The following is a 6,197-nucleotide window of genomic DNA, read 5'->3' on the forward strand; positions in this document are numbered from 1 at the left end:
TAACTGGTGTCAAAGGTTAATTACAAGAGTTCCTGGATATGCCTTGAAATGTGTGTGGGGGGGGATTATAATGTGTGTAAGAACCAGCTTTCCGGTTATCTCTAACCGTTAGAGTCCCGTGCTTGTGTTTCGGCGGTCGTTGGTTAGTGCCTCACACTTGGCGCACTTATCCTCCCAAGTTTATTTTACCTCTTTGAGACTACAGTGTGTGTATACCACGTGATAATTAACGTCATATATTCAACATTTAGCTTAAAATGAAGACTCAAAACAAAGATAACTTTTCTCTTAAACTACTATTTTTGAATAAAACAAAGGACAGTCTATGCCGCTTAAAGAGCCCCGTATTTGTTTTATTACCGAAATTTGATAAGGTCATTAGTTTCATTAAACACTTCGACAAACCCGTTTCCAAATATTATGTTGACAGTGCTCCGTCAGACGGCCGAATTGTGAAAAGGTTTGTCGAAGTGTTTTAAGAAACTAAACTCTCAATCAAACTTTGTTAAAAGACCGAAGGCAGTGCTCCGTAAGCGGCTTAGACTGAGCTTTGTTTCATTTAAAATGGTGAAGAAATAGTGAAGTTATCTTTGTTTAAAGTCTTTTTTCAAATCAAAATATTGCCTTCCGACGTAGTATTTATGACGCAATTTATCACGTGGTATACACACACTGGACTATTATTGTCGGATAATTATGAGTCTGTTTTTATCGGTTTTATGCGCCATACATGACACAAAGTAGCCGCGTTACGACATGTATACTGTAATCAACCGAAACAAACGATAAATGTAAACAACACAATTATCATGTTAACAAAATCAAACTTGATATAGTGAATATTGATGGCAATTGTCAATCGTTTATTTTTTGTTGACTATTCACACTCTTTTGACGTTGTTTCGTTTTACTTTTGCAGAACTGAATGATTCTGCTATGAAGCGGGCCATTAATTTATTTGTATAGACAAGTGTACCTTATCGCACATACACGGGTAAAATAAATATTTAATGTTATAAAAAAACAGCGAGAAAGTTTCGCATAAGACGACGAATTAACTTTCGTAAACACTGCGTGCAGTATATTCAAATAAAGTCCATTTAGACAATATTTTTAAAGATAAATGCAAGTGAAAATAAAAGTTTTGCTATGGGGTTTAATTGTTTAAGACATAAAATAACTTTCTATATACATGCGTAACTAAAATGCACTATTCTGCAGCTCTTCTTCGCGTCTCGTAGCTTCCATTTTCAATATACTTTATGGAAACGGCCGATTTGGAGATGACGATAACTATCACAGTTTCGCCAGTTTAAGAATTTCTAGTTACCGGCATTGATGCGCTCAATGTGATATTTGTTTTAAAGATATAATTGGTTCCATCACATTAACGTCTTTACTTCAGCATATTACAAGGAGCAACTTTGAAAGAAAGAACCTCTTTTTATATTTACCTGTAGCATAAACAGGGCTCTACGAGACCGTATTAAAAAGTGAAAAGCATTCGTATACATTTATACAGATACTTTTAAACGATATGAACGTGTTTATTAAATTAAACGCCTATTTCTGTACATTATATTCAATGGCATTGTACAATGCATGCATACACTTATATATCCAACATAGAATTTGAATATACATTGATATAAAAAAATATAAAGCAATTATACAACATTATATAAAAAACTTGCAACATTCAATAGAATAAAGGGAACTGTAGTAGTTATATATTAGTATATATATTAATTTAAATCATAATTGGTCAAAGCAAACGATAGAAACTGTAAAAAAACACACTCTAAAATTAAATTATTATATCAGACATTTCTTATCCGAGCCTGTTTAAAACAAGTAATAAAACTGTAAACAATATTTACAATGGCAGGTCCGATTGTTCAAAACCTTATATCATTAAACCTTGTTCTCTTGTTAACTGGTTCATCATATCTGATACCTGGATACCTCTAACACTCTCAGACAAAATCTCAGACAAATAGGCAGGAGCCAAACCAGTACCACCGTTGAACTAACTGTCCCCATCTTGAAATTGATTCTTAAATGGCAGCCGGCAGAAAGTGCATATCATACAGACATTGCTTGGCCCCGTCGTCATTGCCTCGGTTAAGAACTTATTTTGCGCACATATTTTGGTTGCGCTGCATTTTGGCTAACTCAATCTCAGAAATACCATATAAGGTTATAGTAGTCCAAATGAGAGATAACAAGTGAAAGTACAAGGATTTCGGTTGCAGCTCTGGTTAGATATATTATTTTACACTTTTCCCTGAAAAAAATCTACCTGCAGAACGGCATTTACTCATTACATGTTCCTTAAAGGATACGGTTTCGCCTAGAAAGGCACCTTAGTATCTGATTCTGATTTCTCGCTGTACAGCATCAACAATAATATCTATATTTGTAGTAACACACTTATTAAGTTGAGCCTTACTTTAGATGAGGAATAGTGACACATTTAACAGTACAAGGTCAAGCTGTTTAATACGACACTTGAAGCCAAGGTCAGTGTAAGCCTCTGAAATGTTCAGTCAATCTTACGTCCTGATTTGGAGACAAGTTAACAGTGTTTGAGTCAAGACTGATAAAACAATTAGAAAACGTGCTTAATACTTATGTTCTGTATTTGATTCATGAATCACTTTTTCATTGTAAATGTTTTCCCTTTTAAGACATTTCTCAATAAATAGTGAGAATGTTGATGCCTTTTCATTGAACAAGCAAATAAGTTCGTTGAACAATGACGTAATCATAACAAATATATATATTTACATGTTGATAGCAAATTTGATCAAAGTATATTATTGCATATTTCAGAAAATGCTAATTACGAGGCTGTTGAACTATTTCCTTAATGAACAACCATTAGGAGTATTACTGACCAATTTACTAGTCACAAATAAAGCTATCACATACCTTTTGAGGACATAATATTGTGGCACTGTGGAGCATGCAAAAGGCTCAGATACCAGGAACTTTTCGGAGGATTCACCCTTTGGACCCCAGGTCAATTTTCAGCTGATTATAAATTTTCCTGTTCCAAATTCTGACTAAACTTGTAAGATAATGTAAGACACACTTTACATAGAAGCTCCTAAAATATTTTAACTCCCACGAGTCATGGGTGTAGGTGGTACATTTTGAAGTGCACTTGAAACAAGCGATGGTTACATGAAAAGAATCCCGGTTGATAAGTAGAATCTTTGTAACACTAATGCAGAATTTTTTTTGCACTCGTTACACACTTGTAACTCGAAAACAAATTACTTCGAGTAATCAGGAAGCAGAAACCCCTTCATAATGTCTTGATTACTTCCTTAAAGGGAGAGGGAACTTCCTGCAGTAAGCTTGGCTCTTTTTTTACACATTTTAAGTAAATTTATGATTTTGTTCACATCTTCTTTAAAACTGAAGGATTATGATTACGCCTCATAGAAATTTAAAAACATTGAAATAAAAGAGAAATTTACAAATGTGTATATTGTTTTTCCCTTTATGAAACAATATCAAAAATACCCTTATGAGTGGGGACTAAACCGAATCTGAGTACGTTATGTGACGATGTTCCTCAAAGCGTTGGGAAATTGAGGATATATCATTTGGTGGGCGAAATTGACTTCTTTCTTTTAAGAAAGTAAATAAATGTGCATTTTATTGTATCAAGCTTGTATATTCATTTTAAGCCACCACTGTGACAAAGAATCAACACTTTGTTAACAGGCATTACGAAATTTACTGGTAACATTTTCAAATCTTAAGATAGAACGGTTATGCGCTAAAACTTAATTTCCCTTTACATTTCCGCACTAACAGGCAGCAGTTCAGATTGGAAAAAAGGCATTTCTTGCGTTTCGCGTATATGAACACATAATTGTTTAAATTCAGTTAGAACTCATTTAATTTCAACAATAAAGCAGGTATTTCACTTTTCTCCGAAAAAAATACACTCAATTCAGAAGATAAGTACTGTTTATTTTTCAAGGAATCCATGTTGCATCAGGTCGGAAGGCAGACAAGTTCTAGTCCAGCGAAGAATATTAAATCACTAAGACATGTTTTTTTTAACCCTGAGTCTATATATTGGACTTAATATAAAGTAAAACAACTATAAAGTATTTGCATTACTCATACTTAAACAGAATATCAATCTGAAGCAGCATTTTCAATCTTGAAAAAATATGGCATCCTGGACCACTTCTTGTTACTTAGCATTTAAGTATACTCTACCTGAAGCTCTTTTGTCTAAGTTAAATTGCCATACACTCATGTTCATATGTCACTGAGTTCGGCAGCGTGCGCCCAATCCATTGAATATGTCATTGACGAACGGCTTATAAGTGAAATAGACCTGATTTGGTTGTTTCTAAAAATCAAAAAGTGCTTATGTTTGAGTATGGAATTGTATTTTACATGTTTCGTTGATTTATTTATATGTTTATCTAGTATTCTTGATCATTCTATGTTTTATTTAAATTTAATGGTGTGCAATAGTTAGCGAAGTGATATGCACACTTGCTTTTCAAGGTTCCCGAGTTCGATTGAGGCCTAGGTGTATTTGAGTATCTGTGGTCATCAAGCCGGACAAGTGGGTTTTCTCCGAGTACCCTTGTTTAAAATTTCACAAGATCACACTCTAGCGCAACATCACGCAGAGGAGAGTGACTAAGCATAAGCTAAAGATAGGCGGTTTTAGAAACTATTTGACAGTGTCCGACTACGTCAGTTGCACGACATTGAACACGCTGTTTGCTATATTTTTGGGGAAAACTTTGGCTGGCAATAACATTTTTAAATTCTTAAAATGTTTAGTACTTTAAAAAGAGCTGTTTGTAGCTGCGCTGTCCTAGTGATCGTAGTTCAAAGCTTCGGATTAATTGGTTAGTTTTTATAAAAAAAATGCAAATGCTTTGCAGGGACATAAGCAGGTTTTTGTAGATGTAAAAGTTCATGGTGATAAGGCATAGTGAATGCCAACTCGTTGATAACTGCATTCAGTTTCCATCATGTTTGAAGTCGGTGGACAGGTATAGATGTTACAGTTGATTTGAAATTCACTTGTCGCATTGGTGCCGTGTTCATCAAATTCATCCTTACTTAAACTCCTTACAAGGACATAACACACCTAGCATGATCTATATTTCCCTTATTGTATGCGTACGTGAAGGAATACTTTTGAACAATCTGCTGTAATGATAGAAACAAACACATATAAAAATGTTAACTAATTATTAACACCTGTTATCCATGCATATAAAAATGATTCGTTGATATGCAAAACATAGTTCATATTGATACAACTTCAATCTGCGACATTATCTCATTACAGATGTTCCGGGCAGGCATATTGCCTCAACTGGCATGTTATAATGCTGGTTAGTGTAAGCGAGTCATACTTCTCAGATATCATTTATTCGCATGCTAATATATACCCATACATATATTTCTACATTTAATTATAATATAAAGATGATAAATGTAGTCAATAAATCAATTTTATAAGCACTGAATATAAGGTGAAAATGAATAATAAACATTGCATTCCATTATGTATTAAACCTGCATCATAACATATATCATTTGCAATACCAAACATTTTCCAAAACCATCCGTACACAGTCCCTCTCTGTTTACCATGAACCAGCTTTGTTCAACAAATGTTGATTTGATATTGTATTTAAAACCGGCTTTAATGTAAATTGAAACATACCTGTCTTTGATCGGAACGTACACTTTTTCAAATTCAACAAAGTACAAAAAAACAAGAAAACAAATATGTTAAAACGATCATGGTTCTCAATTCCGGAAGTGCATTTATTTAAAATTTATTCAGGTGTGCATCCTATTTTGCGAATGTTGCACTTCTTTGATCAATTGCTAATATCTTAAAACATTGTTACGTCACAGACTTCCGTTTCTAGTGTGAATAAAATGAAATTAATCGCAAATTGATCGTGAATAATTGTTATTTCACTTATGTATTGTGCTTGAAAACGGAAGTCGGTCAAGCACTACACTCATCATAAGTTTTAATTTCAAAATGAACTGACAGAAAGATGACTACATGCGAAATAGCGTGTGATTTTCTGCAGATACAGCACAACCTTTGCAAAGAAAATCCCAAAACGGGTGACCTATTTACAAAACTTCCGGATCCAGACCTATAAAACAGCATGATCTTC

Source organism: Mya arenaria, chromosome 1 (genome assembly GCF_026914265.1).
Source record: "Mya arenaria isolate MELC-2E11 chromosome 1, ASM2691426v1".
NCBI lineage: Eukaryota > Metazoa > Mollusca > Bivalvia > Myida > Myidae > Mya > Mya arenaria.